Here is a 23079-nt window from a genome sequence, read left to right as displayed (position 1 = left end):
CCCCAGCCCCCTTGGCAGTGGAGCAAGGGACAGGTTGTGCCTCGTGCCCCTTTCTCATGCCCTATTGACTGGACACCACTGCGCTGCCTTCTGGACACAATCAATAAGCAGAGACAGGCACTACTGTTAAATTATCCCACCAGCCTCCTGGTGATCTAATAGACTCTCCAGTAAGGTCTTATTAAATTCCAAGCCAAACTGCATCCAGTTACAGTAATTACTGAATATTTAAGAAACAGCAATTGGCTATTTAGAGCACACTAAAAAATATCTCATGGAAAATTTCATGCTCTTTAATTACTGTGTAACCTATCTTTTTGGTGACACCCTCCAACCTGGATTTATGTGTTAATTTGCATCTGCTGTTCTATGTTTCAGCATTTTCAAAAAGAAAATAAATTAAAAATTAAAATTAAAAAATAAAAATTGAGAGCATTTCTCCTGTTGAGGGTTGGGACCTGCAGGTAGAGAAAAGCCTAATGAAAGCAGGTGCTGTGCCAGCTTTTCCTATCCCTATGTGGAAAGTCCAAATGCTCCAGTCCATCACTGCAGCTTTCCACATCATGCCAGCTCCAAACCCAGCCCTGTCCCTCTGCACGCTCAGCCATGACCTCCACCACCCCCATCACTCACACCCTAGGGCTCAAATGATAAAAAAAAAAAGCTAAGTCAAGCAAACCATGCCTTTGCTGACCGATGTGCATCCTCAGGAAGTAGGGCAACACCTGCCTGGAGCTCATTTCCCTGCACGCAGCCGGAGCCGCGGCCAAATCTGAGCGCGGGTCCTCTGCGCTCTCCGAGAGCCGTAACCCCAGCTGTGCTCTCCAGCTCGCTCCCTGCCTTATTAGCACTGAACAGCATCCTTATTTAACACACTTCAATTTAGAGTGGAATGGATATTTCTTACTTCAGAAAGTCTCACCTGCCTCTCAAATGGCTCTTGGCATGCTGCCCGCTCTCACTCGCACTCTGCCTTTAACAAGGCAAGCCTCATTCCTCTTGAACGGAAAAGAGCTGGCAGGGCTTGATTGAAAGTTTGGATTCCTTCCCCCTCCCCATCCACTCAGATGCCACAAGAGCCCCCAAATCTGTATAGCCTTCTTATTGCCAGGAAAGCAAAGCTTTTGCCAAGACATCTCCCAGGTTCCTCATCACAGAAAGTGAAGTTAAAACATCTAATGGAGGCACCAACAAAGATTGGCACAAAAAAGAAAGAGGGGGAAGATGAGCACCATTTGCAGAGCTTGCCTGGCCTCCTGCTCCTATCTTTTCTTTCTTCACTGTTGTATCCTCAGAACATCCAAGCCCAAGGTAGAAATATCTAACGAGTAATTTTTTTTCTTTCCCATCCCCAACCGCACTCCTTCTGCAGGCAGCTTGAAATGCAGAGATCCAAGAGAAAGGAGCATACCTCACCGCTCCCGCTTTCCTAACAAGACCTCATTATGGTGCAAGAAAAACTTGACCCCATCAGAAGTGTCAGGCAGAGGCACCGTGTTTATTTCTCACATATTCCCCTTCACCTGAAACTTGGCGGGTGCTGTGGGGAGGTTATTCTTTCTTCCTTTGATTGCCATGGGGAGTAAGCTTTTCTTTTTTTAACAAAGCTATTTTAAAATAGATGTTTAACTCTGTGCTATTTTAAATGATGCATAGAAAAAAGCCCACAGCAGAGCTGCAGTTCAGCACAAAGACCGGACGAACAGAAGCCCATGTGCTTCTAACTGTGTACAGAGCTGAATGGGATACACAGATGACTGTCTTGAAGAAAATGGCCCTGTTTAGGCCAGATGATGGTCATTCAGATGGGAACAGCTGCAAACTTGCTAGAGGCTTCCCCAGCTTGCTCTTGCAGGTCAGTGAATATCCATGATCATCTCCAATCACTCTGAACTACATCTCTGCAAAGTGAGGAGTGGGTGCAGGAAGGCTCCAGGCTTCTAGGTGCTGTGGCCACCATGTTTCTGGCCATCCTTTGTGCTGGGGGTCATGCTGTAAGTTGAGTGAAAGCCCAGCCACAGCCACAGGAGAGAAGAATTAGAAAGACACAATGCATGCCATCCAGGAAACAGACTTCCATCTACATCCCCAATGGAAGTGAGGTAGGGGCCTCTAGGTATCAACAGTTCCAGGGATCCAGCTTGGATTTGCACTCTGATACAGAGGCAAAAGAGTTTACTCGATGGGCATTTATTGTTTTGGTACACTGCAGATTATAAGCCTGTGAAGTTACAAAACAATATAGTCAGTGTTTTTTCTGGTGTTCAATTATTACAAGTTGTTCATGCTCGGCAAATATGTTTTCTGATAATCAGCTGGCATTTACTTTATAGACATCTGTCTTATTAAATACACAGAGAGAGGGGATTTAGGGATTGTGACAGCAAGTGGCCCTTGTTCTGTCTATAAATGATCACGTGCCTTTTCCTATCTGCTCCATCACGATGTGTTACTGTGGGTCTAACCTTCACCCAGCCCAGAGAGCCCTGCATCTCCCAAAACTCCCTCCCCTCAAGCAGGCAAGGCCATGTCTTCTGCATGGTAAAGGCATCCCATACCTCCAGCTGCATCGATGCTGCTGTCTGGCACTGAATTATTTAGTTTCCTCTCACTGTGAATGGAAATGATCTGCAGTTTAAATGGGATAAAGAGAAGTTTGAATCAAAGGCACCTTAACTCAGTCAAACACACATTGGAGACTTCCCCTCCTGTGACTGTCAGGGGTAATAACCACAGTTCTGATCAAACAAAAGGCCCTTCAGACCCACTTAGTCCCTGGAATCGGCAGGTTCACATCTCCTCTTCCAGCTGTCGGGGAAGTATTTAAAGTTGAGTCAGAGGGAAATGAGGATGTTGGGCTGTGGAACATGAACAACTTTCCTGTAGATTGAAGTCTGATTTAATGCTGGACTTTCTCAACACCCAAACACTCTGTCATGCAGGCTGGCAACACTCTCCATTTCCTCCTGACCTGGCAGGGAGGAGGGTCAGTGTTAGCAGCACTCATGTTGGCTAATTCATATGGAAGTGTAGAGCTATTATAGCTGTCACTGCCACATCAGATGCCAGCTTTCTCATTTCCTAAACCTCTTCTGCTCAAAACCCACTGTCTCTGACCACTCCTCCCCTACATACCTGAACCCAGAGCAGCTTTGCACTCTATCCATAGCCAAGTCCTCCCACCCATCTCCCCATCCAGGACTTCTTTCCCCATCTCCTCTGTGCTGCCAACACCTGGACCTCTGCAGACCTCCTTGGATGGCAGTGTCCCTCTCCAGATCACAGGGTGATGCAGAGCACTGATTAAGTGTCCTCATAGTATGACAAGAAGGATGGCACAGAGCTGGAGGCAAATCCTAACGGTCATTGGAGGGATCTCCTAATGGTCATTGCAGAGATCTGGTCAGTGGAGATCCCAAGACTAAACTGGAATCTGTCAGTATTTGGAGAATCAGGGATTCTGCTGTCTGCCCTGCCCCTGCTTTGTTGCCCCCAACACTGTTCTCCCCACAGGAAAATTGTGCCCTCCTATGCTGCCCTGTGAGCTGCCCACAGTTTGGGGTGCTTTCCTCGGGGGATGCCATTGGAGGGAAGAAGAGGGATGCTCTGGCATCACAAAGCCAGGCTCTGACAGCACCAGCACCACACCACAGCTCAGGCTTCTCCTGCTGCCCCTGCCACTCCCCACCCCCCAAGTTGCTAGCATTAAAAGGATTATGGAACAAAAAGATGAGAGAGAAGGGATTACAGGGAATTATCAGCCCTGATCCTCTCCTAATTAATTACTGGTCAGACATATGAAAGGCTGGCTGCAGCATACCCCACAACAGTGAAGAAGGAATGACACGTGCAACTGGAAAGGCTTTGTAAATGCCAACTCTTGTTTGCCAATGCAACTTTTTTCCCCAGAAAATGCTCATTTAGAGAGCAGTACCTAGACATGGCTGCTGCTACCATCTGTACAGTTCACAGTGTTCCTCTTCAGACTCACCTTTTTCTTCTTTCTAATGCTTGCAATCTCTTGGGAGCCAAGCCTGCTCTGCCCCAAACCCTGGGACTGGCTCCACAGGGCATCCTGCCCCCTCAGCAGGCTGGGACAGCTGTTGCTTACCTGGCTGACTGGGGATGCCTGGTTTTCTTGTGTGAGGCTGGGCTGACTAATCAAAAGGTATTTTTCTTTAAATTCTTATGGATTGAGGCAATCATCACAACAATCAGAGCAATCCTGCAATGAGGAAAGAGGAGGCATGTCATTTCTGCTCTCTGCTCTCTAGAGAAAGAGATAACAGAAGATCTATTTTTCTGTACTTCCTGGTCTGAAAGGGAAGGATGTTCCCATCCCTCCCAAACCACTGCTTACTGGGAACTGGTCAACTTTATGTTATTTTTTGATTCTCAGAGTTACACCCCAGTAAATAAGAACTAAACTAATGGCTAGCCTCTGCATATTGTTCTTGACATGCTTTCCAGGATCCAGCCCCTGTAGTGAGAAAGAGACACCCTATAATGATAGATTGGTTTCACCAGTCACAGTCATTTTTCCTGAGAACAGTGGTCCATCTAGTCCTATAGGTTTGCTGGGCCTGCTCCCACTTCCTTCCCTGAGAGAACAGCACTTTGACAGGGTCATGGTGCCACCTGAGCAGAGTTAACCCCAACTGATTCACAGTTCCTGACTAGGCTCACTTCCTTACTGAACTCCACACCTTAAATAAGGCTGCCCCTGATTTTGGGGTGTCCAACCTTTCTCAGACAACCTCCATGCCCTGACATCCCACATTACACCTTAAATCTCACTGAAGCTCTCTGATGGAGCACCCAGAGTCCCAACCCAAGCCAGACGTTTCCAAGTCACCTGTAAGTGAAGTGGTTGTTTCCAGCCCTTAGTCCCAGTTACACCATCAGCGTCTGCCAGCACCCTGGTCCTGCTTCCTCACCCAGCCGAGCATTGCCAGCCTGATGGGTGATTTAGATCTGGTTTGGGAAGTGCAACTTCTCTGTTTGCAAGCACCACACAGCTCAGGAGCCCTGGAGTGGCCCCTGCTCTGCCTGTAGGCTCACAGAGGGTGTGCAGTCACAGCAGGCTTCAAAGTGGAAGGCACTTGCAGGATGTAGCTGAAGATCATCTCTTTTTCCCATTCACTTTCACTAACTTCAGGATCATTCCCAAAAGAGTCACAGCCAGAGAACTACATCAAGTTTCCATTCATGATCTACTGAGCCTTTCAGTGGAGAACTCAGACAAGACTTTTGTGCCAGCTCCAAGATCCTGCAGCTCTGTCCCCATTGCCTCTTTTTTCCTTCTGTCTTTTAACCTGAACAACTCTGCAGCAACCTCAAATCAATGAAACAAAGAAAGGCAAGGCAAGCTGCCACTAAGCACCACCTGCTTAAAAAAGATCAGCTAGAATTATTTGCTGCTACACAACAAATTTCTGCCTGCTCAGTCCCCTGGTTGCTGTGCTGGAGATGCCCAAGATGGAACAGGATACAGAGGTGGAGGGACCAGGCAGCATCCCCTTCCTCACTGCCCAGAGCAGCTGGCTCTGCTGCAGCTGCAATTTGCACCATATGTTCATGTAAGCAATGAAGCAGGGATGGCCACACCCCTTCCCTTGCTTCTGGAGCTGAGAATCCCCAGTGGGGGAGCCCAGAGACCATCCTTCTGCACCCAGTGGAAAGCTTACCAAAGGGCATCCCCCAGCTGTGGGACAGACAGGTGGCTTCTGCAAGAGCTCTGCTTTTGCCTGGGAGACAGAGGCTCTTCTCTGCTCTGCACAGAAAAGGTTAAAGAAAAGCAAAATTTCTGAGAAATACCAGCATGCTGCTTTTGACAAATGCACAAATTGGAGCCGATATGGAATGCAGATGTATGTAAACACTCATGAAATAATCCGATTCCTCCAGCATAATGTCGCCTCGCAGCGCAGTGGCTCTGAGCACTCTGCGAGGCCGAGCCAGTTTAGATCCACAGAAATCAGGGAAAAGATGCTGTAAAGGTACCAGGCAAGAGTGGGAAAATAATGAGGGAAGACACCTTGTCATTAAGTTAAAGATGGTCCTGCTTGGCAGCAGGACACCCTGGCTTTGGGACTGGAGTCAGTGGGAGCTTCAAGAGCTGCTTCCCTGCTCTGCCTGCAAACACCTTTAACCCTCAATCTTTAACCATTTTACAGGGGATGGCATGGTAAATGCCAGGTCACAGATATTGAACCAATTGTCCCAAGATCACATCACGAACCCTGAAAACAGAAACCAGGAGTCCTGACTCCCACATCCTTGTCCTACCCACTTAATCTGTGCCCTCCATGGCTGTTGCCATGGAGATAACTTCAATTCCACCCATTCCTTACCAGGACATCACTGAAATGGTCCAGCAAAAGCAGTACATAAGCCCTCAAGAAAAAACATCCTTCCGTGTTCCTGCTTCCATGGTGAGCTGCAGCAGGGCTGGGGCAGAGGTGAACAGCTTTCAAGGCTTTCTCCACATAAGAGCCCCTTTTTAATATCAAGCTCACATATTTTCTATTTACCTACTGCCTGCTGCACCTGCCCTGATCCCAGCCATAAGCCCCAGCAGAAGTTAATCTCCCCATCCCCACATCGCACCTGCAAAGCCTCAACTCCACTTTTCATAATGGTCTGTATGAACAGATCTCTTTCATTAATCCCCCACCTTGCCCTGGCCCCCGGAGAGCTTCTTGGCACCAGCCATCTCCCCTGTTCCAGCACTTCAAGCTGGATTTTGAGATGAGAGAAGCCTCTTGAGCACAGGATTTTCTGATTAAAATAGAGAGGGTGAGGGACACATAAATGAACAGCAGAGCAGACATCCCATATTCTTCCGGGGAACTTTAAAAAATTCAGCTCTTGGAAATAAAGGAATAGAAGTGAAAGCAGTGAGTCCTGAACTGCCAAAGATATCTCACTCCCCTACCCCTCAGTGGGAGCATTGGGACTCACCAACCATCCTACTGAGGATCCAAAAATGCTTTTCCGAGAACAACTAAATCTGTAGGCTTCAGGGAAAGGTAAACAAGCACCCACACACATAAATAAAGCATGGTAATAAATGTCTTAATAATTAGCAGTGATACCGATGCAGCTGAGCAAACTTCCCTGGATCCAAAATAACAAACAAGCCTTCTGCTTTCTGTCCTAGCTCCAGTGATAATTGTTTGCACGCCTTCATCGCAGGGGATCCCAAAGCTCTTAGTAAATACAGACAGGGATGTCTGTGGAATGGAAGCTGGAAGAGGCAATGGAGTGGTGGCTCCCAAAAGCCACCTTTGGGTCCAGCACAGTCACTGCCCACTGGTGCCACACTGGTCCCACAGAGCATCTCCAGCAAATCCCTCTGCTCTCCAGGAACCACAATTTCAGATTGCTGAGGGGACAAAAAAGGGACTGAGGAAAATGGGCATTTCCCTGCCTTGCAGAGCAGCCCCAGCCCCCAACATCTGTGCTCATAGGGTTGCTCCAAAGCTGCCACTGGGTTCAGTGGGACAGCACTGAACAGCACTCAGTATCTGTGCTGGTCTGGGGCCATCCAGGACAACACAAACACTCGGTCAGGAGCAAATCTACAAGACTTTACTCTCAGTTATTTTTCGCTCAATTATACCAGAGGGAAATCATATTACGAGAGGAATCAATAAGGAAAACAGAGCTGGAGGAAGGAAGAGAGCAGTACAGAAACACACACGCTCACACAAACCCCTCTCTTCTGAGCTCCAGCTGCAAAAAATCCCAACCCTTTGAACTTTCCCTTTGAGTCCTGAGCTCTTCTAGCTTTTTTACTTCTTTTTTTTTTTAAGTTTCCCCCTCCAGATTCAAGGATGCATTTCTAACCTCAAAAAGAAAATCCTCCTTCTGTAACAGTCATTAATTGGCTTTGGGGAATCTGGGCCACCAGATATGCCCCTAATCCTATACACACTTCCAGTCCCAAGTTCAGAGTTGGGTTGGCTGGCACTTCTTTCTGCAAGAGACTTGTTAGGGGAATTAGCTGCTTTCTTCAGCCCCTGCAGCTGTCTGGATTGATGTATTTTTTAAATATGGGGGGGGAGGAAAAGGCAGTCAGCAGATCATGTTGGGGAGACACTGATGTGAATTTTTCTCTTTCTAAATAGTACATTTCTCCATTATCAAGACACACAAAGCATTGTCAATCACCTTGTCCTAACACAAAAGCAAAGAGTTTGCCAAAAGGTTGGCAGCAATCAGCACATCCTTGTGGGTGGCAGGGTGTTATGAGAGTGAGTGCCAGTTTGATAGGAGCTGTTTCGACTGGGAGAGTGTTTGTCATAATTTAAAATGCTAAACTGCGGAAGTGGTACACAAAGGCAGACACAAAAATGTCTGAAGAACATATCCATGTGGCTTCTTCTCAAAGGTCCTAGGAGCCAAACCACAGTTCAGGGTTGTGAATTCCCCGCTGCCCTTAGGAAAACTTCAGTTCAAACCTCTTCCAGTGTGGGGGGAATTACAAAGCAGTCACCAATTGCAATTCACCATTTTCCCAGGTAGTCCTACCTCCAGACACTGCTCACATGTTCAGGGTATCTCCAGGCAGCAGGTGGGGGATCTTCCTCCACAACATGGGAAGTGATTCCTGCAGAAGATAGTTCAGGCAGAGGTCAAACTTAGGTGCCCTAAGCCTCTTCCCAGGAATCCCACTATTATATCCTCTCCAGTATACACCAATAAGAACCAAAATGAAATAAAAACTGAGTTAAATTACTGTCTCAAACAAAAATAAGCCTATTCACCAATCCAAACATATATGAGAAACCTCACTGGAAGGAAAAAGCCCAACACATGTTGTTTATTATTCTTTTTTCTTATTACTGTCTCTCCTGGTTCAGACTGAGGCATTGAAAAGCTACGAGACACATTGATCTTGTGCCATTTCCCATTTAATACTGAAGCACTTGAAGCTCATGGGAAAGGTCATTCTGTTCATGTCTCTACCTGAGGAGATTTGGATTGCATAAACCAACACCCAGAAGCTGAAGTCTCCCACCTATCACACATAGCTATCATTTTTAGGTCAAATCCTTCCAGGCTACCTTTAGCATCCTGTTGGGGTTTTTTTTGAAAGATGAGAAGTGTCCTTTAAAAGGAGAAAAGCCAGCACAAGATGGAGTCGAGAGGCTCTCCAGCTGGAACGTTATCCTGGAAACCGCCATAAACTGTAGAGGTGAACTCCAAATGAAAGATCACACAGCAGGGACCTGGAGGTAAGCAGATGGCTTTGAGAACTGGGAGTCTCACACCAGCTACAAGCAAGTAATTACCAGCAAGTCACAGCTGGGCTGGACGACATGAGCAGGTGAAAATGTGACTATGCTAGGGTGACATGCTAGTGTGATCACACTGCCAGCATCCTCTGACACTTCTCCTCTTCCCTTGCTGGCCCTAATGCTACTGAATGTAGGTATTATTTCCTTTAGAGAAATCAGAGACATTTCGCCTTAGGAGGCCTCTAAAAACAGGGGTGGGAAGGAAGCTGCTCTGAAGTGGTGGATGAGTGCAGCTATCACTGCAAGAGGTAAGGAGCACATCCAGACGACTGCAGAGTTTGCCAAAGTGGCTTTTGAGACCTGGTGAGGCACAAGCTGAGGTTGGGAGGGAGATTTCTTCAGCCAGAGCTTAGGAGGGCAGCCTGGGCCACAATGTGGGAGTGACATTTCCGCTAGGCTTGGCCATGAGGATAGGAAAATCTGGCTTCCTCACTGCCTGCTGTCCACGTGAGTCTGCACTTGAACAAATACAGACAGGCTGTTCTGAAATCTTGGAATTTGGCCCCCTCCTGAGTTCCTGGCTGCAAGCCCCAGCTGGGAGGGAGCAGCTAACACCAAATTTCTGATCCAAAATTGTGGGCTGGACTGTAAAAGCCAAACCAACTTCAGCAGCCAGTCTGCTCCCTGTGTCTGGCTTTTTTTTCTCCAGCTTCTTTGTCCAATATTTGTGGAGTGCAGATATATTGACAAAGTCTCAGGAAGGGCCATACATTTATTTTTGTGCCTCTCTAGAAATGAGAGCAAGGAGAGGGATGATGCCAAAATGTCTTCTCCAATCCTTGCAAGTTACTGTCAAGTAAATTTACAACTCCTCATATCCATCACTGTGAAACTCTTGGGCAACAAGCTGATTTCTGCCTTTGCTGAAACCTGGAAGCTCCTGGCCATATCCTCATTGCTGGCCCTGGCAGCAGGAAGAGGTGCTGAGCCCCCAAGTGCTGAGCCTCCCTCAGCCATCCCAGCAGAACCAGCTGTAAACCATCCAAAAGTTCTGGCCTGGCCTGCTAGAAATTACTACAAACATCATTCCAGCAAGGTAAATCAGAGCCCACACTTCCCTCAGATACCCTCCCCTTCTGCATTAGCTTTCTAGCAGTGCTGTAGAGGTCTCCTGCCAAGGACCACCTGATGCTTTCTGACAAAGGAGAGAAAAAGCATCTCATCAAAGAAGGCAAACATACTCTTTCTCCCCACTGCCTCACCTCTTCCCCTTCCTCATGCCCATCATGCTCTTTTTTCTTTTTCTGGCACACCAGCAATTTGTGACAGATTTGGGCAAAGGCAGGCAGCTCTATGGCAGCCGGTGTGCCGGTGATGTCAGCGTCAGATCCTCTGCCTTTCCCCTTTTTTCTCAGGGGCGCTGGGAGCCAGCCTCTTGGATCGACTGGCGGGTGACATGCCTGGCTGGGCTGAGGCACTCAGATCGACGTTTCCCCAGGGTGCTGCTCCTGATGGAGTTTGCAGCAGGAGCTAAAAGCTGCATACAGATAACTCCTCCTTCCCCTTGCTTCTTCTCCTTCCTCCCTTCCAGCAATTCAGAGAGAAGAGGGTGAAGAAAATGGCACTTGGATTAAATAAACTAACAACCAGCACGCAGGGCTTTTAGCTGTAAGTGAGCCAAGTGTCCTGTAACATTAAATAAATGCAAGATTAACCTTCAAGGCTTCCACACTAAATTATTTATCTTGAGAGGCAAAGAGGTCGAGATTGAAACAAAGGGTAAATATTTGAGGAGCGCACCGCGTGTGCTGGCTCTGTGGCTGTTTGCCCACAGTGCTGCCAGCACTTCCCTGCCGTGGGGACAGCCCTGGGCTGGCTCTGTCCCCAGCCTGCCCTGGGATTCAGCTGTGAGGGAGCAGAGGGGACAGCCCTTGTGCCACCAGCCATGGCATCCTGCCTGGCAGAAGTTGTGAGGCTGGGAGAGAGCCCGAGTGACCTGACAGAGGCTGATAAGTTGCTGTGATTTCACTGAGCATCCCAGGCTCTGCAATTAGCAGTTGCATCTGCCTTCTGTACTGGAGTATTATTAACTGCATGATTTACATCCAACCATTTCTGCAGCCACTGTAGGCAGGGAATTACCTGATAACAAAATATCCTGCTGTTCATGCTAAGTGACAGACTCAGAAATATTAGTCTGTTTAATCAAAGCACTAACAACACCAAATAGATGAAAATATTTTGCCATTCCCTAGCTGATCTCCCCTGTTAAGATCTTTAAAAATTATTCCATCAAAGATATGCCAATTATTTTCCTTTCAGTAAAAAAAATTAAAACGTATCCACTACTGGGAAAGCATGCAGCATCTGTTACAGTGAATTGCAACTTTACAGTATATTTCAAAGTGAGAAACACAAAAGGCAGCTATGGCCAGGACCAATGTAATTAGTCAGGATGCACAACACCTTAAATTACCATCTCTGTGCTTTCTAGAACTGCCAGGCTTCAGAAGGAGAAGCAGACAGGATCTCAGTGTTAACTCACCTGAAAAAACCTCCCCTGACACACTTTTTCTCTAGCAAGAGCACCACCAAATCACTTATTGGTGACTGCTTGCAGTGCCCATTTCCTCACCCACGCTCCTGTCCCATCCTGGTACAGAGGCAGAGCACTGCAGGTGCCATGGACCTCACAAGATCACAACACACTGTGGCACTGCCCAGCACCTGCCACAGATTTTGTGTCAGACGCCAAAAAAGTGGAGGGCGGGGGGGGGGAAATTATAATGCTGCAACCTATCAAATAAAAACATTTCAGCTACTTGTCAATACATCAAATTCACAACATCACAACATCACAACATCATTTTGAAAGTGTGTGCAGGAGGGAACAAGACCAGGCTGCCCTCTGCCCCAGGCTGGTACTCAGCAGGATAGATGGAACTTCTCTGACAGCTTCTCAGTCTGTCCCATCCATGTACAATGCATTAAACCCCTTGAAAGGTATAAGGTCAGGGATGGATTTTCTCTGAGTGAAGGGAATCACCAGAGCAGGATTTTGCCATCCTTCACAGCAGGGTGTGTGCTTTGGACTGCAGGATCATCTGCTTAGGTCCATGTAGCAAAGCCCTGCTGTTTCAGAAATCAAAGGCACTGGCACTGCTCTTGATCCCTCAGTGTCTTTGAGGATTGCTTTAGATGGTGGAGTTCAGTCTCCAGCACCAGGTGTGGGTGTGCCACAGGCTCCCCCCAAAAAATTCTGTATGCTCTCTTTCCTGCTTCTCTCCCCCTTGCACCAAAACTTACCACATACAGCCCCAAGAGCTGCTTGCCAAAATAACCCTTCATCCCCAGCACTCCTGTGAGATTCCAAGACACATCCAGGAGTGGTGTAGATCACAGAATCATTGACTGGATTGGATTGGAACAAACATTAAAGACCATCCAGCTCCAACCCCCCTGCCACAGGCAGGGACACCTTCCACTCAACCAGATTGTTCAAAGCATTGTTCAACATGGCCTTGAACACTCTGAGGGATGGGACATCCATAGCCTGTCTGGGCAACTTGTGCCAGGGTCTCACCAACCTCAAAGCCATGAATTTATTCCTAATATTGAATGTAAGCCTATTATCTTTCAGTTTGAAGCCGTCACCTCTTGCCCTATCACTTCCAGGTGAGAGCAGGAAGAAAGCTAGAGATGAGATGCACAAAGGGACAAGCCACCTGCCCCTCCTGCCATGGTGATGTGCAATGCCTTCACTCATCAGAAGATGAAAGATTTCCCTCTGGTGCCAAAGGGCAGAAATTTTAGGGTAGGGTAAGTGAGGTGAGCCAGCTGTGAAACCCAAGTGGCACTGAGATTCATTGCTTTCTACCAATTATGAACATGGTAATAGGTAAAGAAGCCATAGCAACAGAAACTTGACCTGTTCCACTCCAGAGGTACAGCTGAAGCCTATTCTAGCTGTAATGTAGTCTCTTAACACCTACTGCTATTAATGGTTCCTGCATAATAAGGGGGATTACAGATCTATTACTGATCTGTCACCTCCTAAAGAATATGCCATTAATCATGATCATTTATTTGCAAATTGGTTTATAATTTTGCAAATCTTTTGCAAATTACTTTAAATAGCAGAGTGGGGGGCAAGGGACTTTCAAAGGAGACTTACATGCTATTTCCCTCCTTGGCTAATGACCCATTTTGAGCCAAATCACTGTTTGTGCACGTCTGCATATATGTATATAGGTATTTATGTATGGGAGCAAACTGGATGAGCACAACCAAGCACGTGAGTGACAGCAGTTGGCAGTGAACATATAGGACAGTATATCTGTTTCTGCACAGATACCTTTTTACAGGCCAATTTTCACATGGGCAGCTTTTACTGATGATGAGCAACTGAGTATTTGTGTGTGCCTGGCCATGGTGACACCACTGCCTGGGACACAGTGAACATCCTGTGTGCATTTCCTTGGCCTTTCACCAAGCTGGTGTGCATGAGATTTGGAGGTTGGGCCCAAGATTCACACCACACCCTCCTCATCTCAGTTGTGCAAAAGCTTGCTGTTACACCTCACTCCAGAGCCAGCAGCTGATCCACTTTGACCAACTAACAACCCCTTCAGCTGCTTGGAAAGTCCTGCAGGGCAGAGCACAGGGCAAGAATACATTCCCACATCCCACAGTTCAGTCCAGGGTTGGGTGAGCACAGACTAACCCCCTACCATCCCACCCTCACCCCCAGCTTCTGTGAGGTTCTGCTCTTTTTTCCAGCTTTCCTTTAAACTCACCCCAAAATCCCCTTACCTCTCAGAGCCTCCCCTCCACTCTCCTCATCTCCAGCCTTTTGCATCCATCCTTGCTTCCCACCCCCGTGGATTAAGTAGACTTTGCCTGGATTACAGCTGCCAATCAAGTTCAAGTGCATTTTTAATAGTTTAATTTGTGGCACAAGGTTTCAAATAAAATCATCAAGTGCAGTCGATTAAACTCATTAAGTCCTTACGGACTCGTCTGTGTACTGTGCTGTTATCAGATTCAGAGACATGAGAATTAATTAGGCTGCTGTTATCCTTTGTCTGGATTACTGTGCCAGGCCCAGCAGCTGGGTGTTTTCCTGTGAAAGCATGAGGTCCATAATCTCCTTACGAGCACAACCGGGGAGACAGTGGCCTAAGAGATTTCTTCAGCATTCCTCAAAGATCAAACAACATGAAACACACTGTTCTTTGACTTGTTTTTTCTCTTCCCCTAGTTTTCTTTCTCTTTTCTCACCTGCTGGGGCTGCTTCTCCACTGCCACATCTGCTGGATTGCTGCCCACATTTGGGGAGAGAGACTAAGGGTACCCAGAGGGACTGAGGGTGCCCACTGCACCCCTACAAATGCAGAATAATGTGAAATCACAGCTGATGCATTGCACAACACACCAGGATGGCCCAGATGCCATCTTTTCTGTAGTGAGTGTGACACCTCCAGCACATGCTTTACTTGCTACTGGGTACCAGTGCAGGTGGTGACCTGCTTGGAGAGGCAGATGTAGAGGTGGAAGGACAGTGCAAGCCTCTGGCTGCATAGATCCAAAGGTTAGGATGTACTCAGATGAGCACCCATGTGGGTGCTGCAGTCTGTACTGTGGGGTACAGTGGGCAGATAGACCAAGGTGAAGATAAACAGGATAAATGTCAACACCCTGTACTTCCACTTGCAGTATTCTGGCCCCTACCCACAGAGCAGGATCCCACTGCACAAACACCAACAGTACACAAGATAAATATTCTCCATATAATTTGCCCTCTACTCTGCTCTATGGAGCAGAAATACATATTATGTCTGTATCTCAACAGGGCTTTTAACAAAGAAATTCTCTCATTTGTTACACCAGTGCCTGTACCATGCAAATGCCAATATAGGGGAGCTGAACAACTGGACCTTTCCAGCACAGGGGAGGCTTATGGACTGCCTTCCCACCCCAGCAAGATCTACCCACAGGCCTGAGTAAGTGAAGATGATACCAGAGAAGAATTTAAGTACAGGCAGATAAGCATCTCTGACTTTCTAATACTATGAGGAACTTCACTGAGATCAGGGATCTGAAAATCTCTCCCCTTATAGTAAGGCTGCATCTCATTTATTGAAGTAGCTATCACAGAGAGGGCAGGAGGTGTGAGAGCCACAGCAAGTGATGACAAGTGGGTGCCCATGTGTGACAGCCGAGGGTTGCTGCCTCAGTCAGACCTTTGATAGTGAAGTTAACTGGTCCTTAACAAAGCAGTTATTTCCTGGAGCAACCTGTGTGCAGGAGGGCCTTAAAAAGGCATATAGCCAAAGAGAGGTTTATCCAAAAGGCTTTTCTGGTGGACACAAATCCTTTCCAACGGGTCAGCTGCTGGCAAACATGCTGCAACAAATTTATGAGAACATAACCATGCTGTAAAGAGACAAACTTAAGGGACAAAGAAAAGTAATCCATATTTAGGCTGGCTGTGGGTTTTGTGCTTGCTAACAGTCCTGCTGAATTGCATTTGAGGGGAGCTGAACTATAGCAATTTCTAAACTAAATCACTTGGGCCTGCCAGTACTTTTACCAGTTTATTACAGGAATTTACTCACAAGGGTCAGTGACCCCTCAGTCAGCGACTCCCGCAGGTGACTTCCTGAGCCACATTAAGCTACGAGCATTTACTCTTATTCCCTCTGATGTTGTCTTTCTCTGCTCCTCCTCTCCCACTTCCCATTTCATTCGAGTCCACTGAATCCCTCTTTTTTCCCCTCTATTGTCAAATCAAGGGAGTAGGGTACAATGTGACAAGACAGTGTCAGAGGAACAATAAGGGATGTAGACATGAAGGAGCAACAGAGAGGCAAAAGGGCTGGGAAGGGACGCTGGGAAGCCTGAATGTGATGGAGGGGAAAGGGAGCTGTGAGGAGCTGCAGGAATGGCAGTGAGGCAGCTGCACTTTGGGAAAGATCAGGATTTTCATATCTGCTTCCCCATACAGTTACTATGAAGACAAGTTTGAGGAAGAGAGCAAAGGTCTCCAAGATTCTTCTACAGAACTGTTTTAGCTGCTATGGTGCAGAGAAAACAATGGCAGCACAGGGCATTGGGGAGGAAGAGGCATTAGGATTTGGCACAGAGGAGAACTAAAGGGCAGAGCAGTGATACAGGCAAGAGGTAAAATTAGGAAGTCTGGTGGCACTGAAGGAGATCTAAAAGAGGGCTGTCTTTTTAATGGAGAAGAGTGTGCTCCCTCCAATAGTGGGCAGCCAAGAGTGTCAGGTGAATTCTGCTCCCCTTTCCTAAAATTGAGTGTAGACGATCATGCTTTCCCTGAGCCCAGAAGATTTGCACTTGGACAAGATGAATCCTGCTAAAACCTTGTGTTACCTTACCCAAACTTATGCAGGTTCAGAACACTTTTCTGTAACTGGGCAAGTTCTCCAGGCCTGGCATAAATCTAACCCTCAGCATTTCCCCAGCAGAAATGTAACCTAAAGAAATTCTTCAAGAAACACTTAACACACATTCCCTGGAATATAAATTGCTGAAAGTATAAAGGCAGCCCAGTCTACAAAAGGATTTCTGCCACTGTCCCAGCCCAGCCAACCTCCTCCTGCTTCTGCAGTCCTCCACAGATTATTAATCACCAGTGAAAACATACAGAGGAAGCAGGCTTCCTTTTTGCTTCCCAAGTCCAAAAGAGTCTCCTTGCAGTGTCTCCTTCTCACTCATTTGTTTTTTCTTTCTTCTCCCCTCAGCCACGCTTAAGAAATTGATAAATGTCTCTTTAAGGACGTGTCTGCCGCCTTGCCGCGCACCCTTATAAATCAGATAAATATCTCAAGGATCCTTATCCTGGGAAAATTGAGATAATTGCACTAAATTGAAGAGCCTCTTTTTTTTTTCTCACCCCCTCCCATCCTTCTTCTCTTTTCAGCTGGAGTCTCTTGTAGTAACAGGTGTGCTGACTGCTAATTCCTGCACAGGAATTACCCCCTCCATCTGAGGGGATGGCCCTCAATAGCTCCAGGCTACCTCCTGATGTGAATTTTAACCAAGATACCACATCAGTCGGGAACATTTTCATAGCTCCATCTGGGTCTCTCCTGGAACAGCTCACCCTTGCTGGTGCACTTCTGACACCTACCTGCCCAGGAAACATCTCTGCAGTATGATTGGAGGGTTGTGTCTGTGAGGGGAAAAGCTCAGCTCCAACACTCCTCTTCTGCCAGGGACTGGTGCTGTAGCTGGAAAATGGAAAAACAGAAAAAAAATAAATAAAATGGAAGGCTGGAGATGAATAGGATTCAGATGAAAGAAGATGAGGCATTAAGAAACAGCAGAAAAAATAGGATGGTAGTCAAGTCAAATTGAATCAAGTCAAGACGGCCCTCAGTGATCCTGGGCTCCAAGCAGGCCCTGAGATTTCTTCAACCCATACCTCTTGGTCCCATGGCAGGACAGAGGACCACTATTTCTATGTGGGGGAAGCAAAGATCCCAAAATCAGTCCCCATTTTTCATTGTAATCACCATGTGCTTCTTCCCCACCTACAGAAATAAGAACACCTCCCATCAGCAGCACCAGTTAACTGAGGTCTTATCCCTGCCCTCCACCAAGGAAGGTATCAAAGCCACCAGAAGAGCAGGGGACAGGGTAGCAGGTGAAGAGATCAATGAACAAACTATTGCCCTGCTGGTTTTCTGCCAGGTGAAGAAAACTCTACAAACCAGAAGCCTGCAGCTGTGTTTGACTTTTGGCGCTCTACAGTCAAGACCACAAGAAGATTTGGACTGTCAGAGGGACTGAAGGTAATGGATGCTGCAATCCAAAGGGGATAATTACTTCTCCAAGAGATTTTCAAGGACCACCTGGGGTCATCAGGGGTGCCAGCAAAAAGGATTTTTAGGTGACTTTGCATAAGACAGGGAGATAAACTCAGAAGGCTCTCGGTGAGCAGAGATGACTCTACATGCAGGAAACTCAGGAGGTGGCAGACAGCGGATGGTGACATGATGGTGCTAAAGATGGCCCTCAAAACCACAGGCCTCCTCCAAGTACAAATTAGACCTTCCAGCCCAGCCAGCTCCTCTACAGCCTGCATTGGCTGGGGGAAAGCAGAGCTGACTGGCTCCAAGCCCCAGGAGATAATTGCTGAGCTTGGGCAAGTGGCCTTGAGCCTGCAGGTGGGTTGAGAGAGAGGAGGACAGCAGCTGTTTCTACTTCACCCAGGTCCTCTGTGCCAGGACAACCTTCCTTCATTCCTAGCAAAGCACCACTCTCTGCAAATTCATCAAGGCCCATTCTGTGGAAAATGCTCTCATGTACACCAAAAATAGCCCAAGAGCCCATGCAGGCCTCAAACAAGATGAGTGCAGTGGCAGAACAAAGTGGTTCAGAGTTGTGAGTCCATCCAGAGCTCTGCCTCTTGAGGAAACAGTTCTAAACTGAAGGACAGTCAGTTCAGATTTGGTATAAAGATTAAGTTTTGTACAATAAAGGTGGTAAAACACCTGCAAAAGCTGCCCAGAGAAGTGGTGGATGCCCCATCCCTGGAAACTTTCAAGGTCAGATGGGGCTCTGAGTAATTTGATCAGTTGAAGATGTCCCTACTCACTGCAGGGGGTTGGACTAGATGGCCTTTAAAAGTCCTGGCCAACACAAACTATTCTACACTTCCATGATCTCATTTCAGGTTTGGGGTGGAAAGAAACAAATGATGAGAAGGTGGGAAACAGCATCTCTGAAATCCTCTGATGAAGAGGAGATGGAAGGAAGACTCATTAATCAATTCCCTCTTTTCAGTTGCAGCTCAAATTTTCTCACCTTTCTTTGCCAAAATACCAGAAACAGCCACCACAAGGTACCATGCCCTGTACCTGAACAGGTGCAATAGAAGGTGACTCCTCTGCTTGCTCCATGTCATTCACATAGATCCATGGTGAGTTTAAAAGTAGCAACACCAATCCAGAAAATGGGGGTTGGTACTCCATAGCTCCCCTCAACCCTTGCCCTGGCTCTGCAAAGAGACTGAGTGCAGTTTTCAGTGCCTGTGGGACAGGATAACTCCTACCCAGCCTTCAGAGTCTCTCCTGGCATCAGCAGGCTCCACACAACATCTCCATTCCTCTCAGGAAGAATAGGCTTGATGGTGTTTTGACTCCTTTCTCAGAGACTCCCACATGGCACTTTACAATACAACTTTGCTCTTAAATACACATCCTGGGCTGCATCCCAGAGATGTGTGTCAGGCACGAAGTGCTGTCAGTCAGCCCCAGTCACAACACATCAGGGCTTAGGAGAAGTCTGACTGATCAGGACGAGGGGGGAAGGAGCACAGGAATGAGAAGAAAAGGCTGAACAGCAAAAAAAAAAAGAGCAGAGAAAGACAAATCAAGTGGGAAAATGGCAGGAACTATTCCATACAGCAAAGGATGTTTTTCATCTGCAATACAACACCGCTGTCAGGCACCAAAAAGGACAAAGATGTTCAGATACAGGATCACAAGGAGGAGGGTGGAAGGAGCTCCTGGGAGGGCTCCTGGGCTGAAGTCCGGTGTCTCCTGTCCATGTGGCTTCAGGCAGCAGGGGCTGAAAAACACTGCCTCATCAGCAGCATGGCATTCAGCGTAAAGTGGGCTGCAGGGACAAAGCTACCAGATAAAATGTGTGCCTGGATAAATGCCACTCCAGAGCTGGCTCTGATATCAGCACCCTCAGCCAAGAACGACCAAATGGCCATGGCACTGTGGCTGCTTCTCCTGTGCCATGGAGGAGTTCATGGAGCACAGGGAATGTTCACTGCAGGAATGACTATATTCATCACTGAGGCTCAGACCCCCTTGCAGAAGCATTGCCTGCACTTCTGGCCTCATGGGCTGAGTTTAGCCAGCTCACATTGCACTGTGTTGGATTTTTCTCTCATGAAAAGACAAAGGGAATCAGGTGGGTGGTGTACACTCTGACTTCATGAGGCATTTGCTAATCTCTGAGGAGGAATCTCATTAGAGAAATTGAAGAGGTCATTAGGGGTAGGGATGGGAAGCTCTAGAAATTACACATCACCTAGAAAAATGACCAGAAGAAATGGGAGTCTCTGTGCAAGCTGGCTCATGAGGAAAAGTGAGTCCATCACTCTTGCTTCCTTACATTCACCATATTCAAAATCACTGATGTGGTGAACTGACCCTGACTGGATATCAGGTGCTCGCCAAAGCTGCTCTACCACTCCCCTTCTCAGCTGGAGAGGGGAGAGAAAATATAATGAAGGCTCAAGGGTCAAGATAAGGACAGGGAGAGATCACTCACAACTCCTGTCATGGGCAAAACAGACACATCTTGGGGAAATTAATTTAATTTAATAATTTAAACCTTGGGATCCTGTGCTCAATCACTTACTCTCACCTTGAAAGAGAGGTTGTGAGTCAGACCAATAGGCCCTATAACTGAGGTAAGGAGCCAGGACTCTTGTAAGTCACTTTTTTGATCTAACAAAGGAACAAGAAATGGCTATAGAACAGAGGATATGGATATAGGGAGTCTTGCCTTTCACTGGCTCATCGGAATCATAATTAGAAAGTGCTGGAAAACATCTCCACAAACCCAAGAGGAAGCCAGCCCGCCTCCACCTGTAGGGAGATCGGTCCAACAGCACGGGCCTGCAAGCCCGGCTGTGGCTGGGTTAATGTGACAATCCATTTCTGACAGCGTGTCAATACAAAGCAATTTAGGAGTGCATGACAAATGGACCCGAGGTAACAGGCAATTTCTGCGCTCTGCTGGGCACACGGGAGCAGGGACCAGGAGGCCACAGTCCCTGCACCCCCAGCTCGGCCTGCCCGGCCTGCTGTGCTGGATCTCAGCAGCCCTCACCAGAGAGGAGAATGGCACAGGGCCGGAGCAGGACACCCACCAGGGACACTGCCTTGAGATGGCAACAAAGAAGAGCTGAGGGTAGCATCCGTATTTGAATTTGTAAAGTCATAAACTGGCTGAAACAGGGTAGATAGACTTAAACATAGGGGTGATTATAAGGTAGAACCTCAGCCTTAGTCCATGCCACCCTGTGGGCATGGAACCACTCTTGGTGAACCTCACCAAGCTGGAGGTACAGACAACCCAGAAACCTGATTCCAAAAAGTTATTTCTTCTTTTAAGCCAGACTCAGAGCATGCCTGGATGGGAACCCAAGCACTAAAACCATGCTGCTGCCCTTCTACCTTGTACTCAAGGAGCACATTTCACACTGGTGCATCTCCCCAGGCAGGGACTGAGAGGCCATGGGAATTATCAGGGAGGTGCGGAGGGTGCCGTGGGACAGGAATTTGAAGGCATTGGCATCTCTAAAGGCTGACCTGTCCTCCTTCCCTCCCTGTCACAGCACAGATTGCAGGGAGGACACTCATTTGCCTCTTGCCCACATGGTAGCCACCAGCAGCCATCTCAGAGTGCTGCCTCCATGCCGTGAAAGCACATTGGCACGAGCACCAGGACTGGCTTGGAAAAGCAGAGGGTGAGCCCAATCCAAGCAAATCTGTTTGCAAATGCAGAGCACAGCAGCAACGTGCTGGCAGTGCTTATCCAGCATGATGGGCTGAGGGACACTCCCACCACACTAAAAGCATCTCAGTCTGTCATTATTAAAGCAGAAAACACAACAGATGCAGCCTCTGCCTCCAAGTCCAAGCTTTTGCTCCCTTGCAACCCAGGTTGTTGCACTCTGAAGAGTTGATTCAGATCACACACTCACCTAGAGAGGCCAGAAGTGCTGCCTCCTCTGAAAGAGTGAGGAGAAACACTTACTGCCTATTTTTTGGATGGAACAACTTTAAACCAGGCTGAGCTTTCCACCCATGCCACACACAAACTCTGGAGGGTGCCAAGAGTGGTAATGCAGAAGTCAAAAAAAGGAAGAACGGATAGAGAGAGGAAATATAACATTGTTGTAACTCTGCCAGAACAACAGGCTGGTTTAAACCTATCCTTGGACATATTTTTATCTGGGGCATCATGGGATACAACCAGGGAGGCAGGGTTTGAGGTTGGATCCTTTTTGTGTGGTTGCATTAAGACTAAGATTCCCACTTTATTGTGATTTAATAAGCTAGTTAAAGCGTGTTAACAAAATTTAAAGCCATTATTAAAGGCAGATGTACTGGTGTACAAATAGCTAAGCATCAGCTCTGACTTTAGATGATCCACAGCTTCAGTGTATGCTTCTAATAACCAGCTGTCACTTACCAGAGATGTGGTAACTCTTATTAAATCCTAAATGGGCATATGGATGTTACATTTAAAGTAGTATTTTCCCCTCCTCACTTCTATCTTTTCCCACAGGCAACTGAGCCAACTCACAAATTTCCTGCATCATTTTTTCCCTTCGTTAATGGGATGCATGTTGAGATCAGAAGGGCCAAATGATGACCTGTCTTTTTGTTTTTTGCATCCATTCGGAAAAATCCGTATGACGCTCTGTGTGTCAAAAGAGTCATAACACATCCCAGATGCCTCAGCACTAATTGCACTTTTTCTGCTTGGAGCCACCAAGGTCCCCTGAGAAGCCATTCAGCCACAAGCTCAGTTTGTCCAGCACTGCCATTTTCCTGAACAGCTTTGCAGTAACAGGCTGGTTTGCCCAGCTCTTGGAGGAGCCACCACCACCAGCCAAGCCCAAACACCTCCTTCAACATAAATTACATGTTCAGAGGATCTGCAAACTGGGGCACTGTTGGGCTTGTGAGAAGCAAAATCTGTTTCTTGGATGGGAGTAGGGGAGAAGGGTTAAGAGAGAAAAACAATCTCACCTTCAAGGTTCCAATAGGACTAC

At 47.3% G+C, this 23079-nt stretch overlaps 1 long non-coding RNA gene across 1 annotated transcript; it reads right to left on the bottom strand.

The window, feature by feature from the left end:
- Positions 1-1524: 1524 nt before the first annotated feature.
- LOC135308026 (uncharacterized) lies at positions 1525-21109 on the bottom strand. Its single transcript, XR_010368586.1, has 7 exons — positions 20799-21109; positions 17401-17500; positions 9072-9236; positions 8536-8614; positions 4112-4225; positions 2559-2628; positions 1525-2221 (listed from the first exon to the last, which is right to left on the bottom strand). It is a non-coding gene; the product is annotated as an uncharacterized LOC135308026 (long non-coding RNA).
- Between the last annotated feature and the right edge of the window lie 1970 nt (positions 21110-23079).

The sequence above is a fragment of the Passer domesticus genome, chromosome 9 (genome assembly GCF_036417665.1).
Source record: "Passer domesticus isolate bPasDom1 chromosome 9, bPasDom1.hap1, whole genome shotgun sequence".
Taxonomy (NCBI): Eukaryota; Metazoa; Chordata; class Aves; order Passeriformes; family Passeridae; genus Passer; species Passer domesticus.
This window is presented reverse-complemented; position numbering and strand designations above follow the sequence as displayed.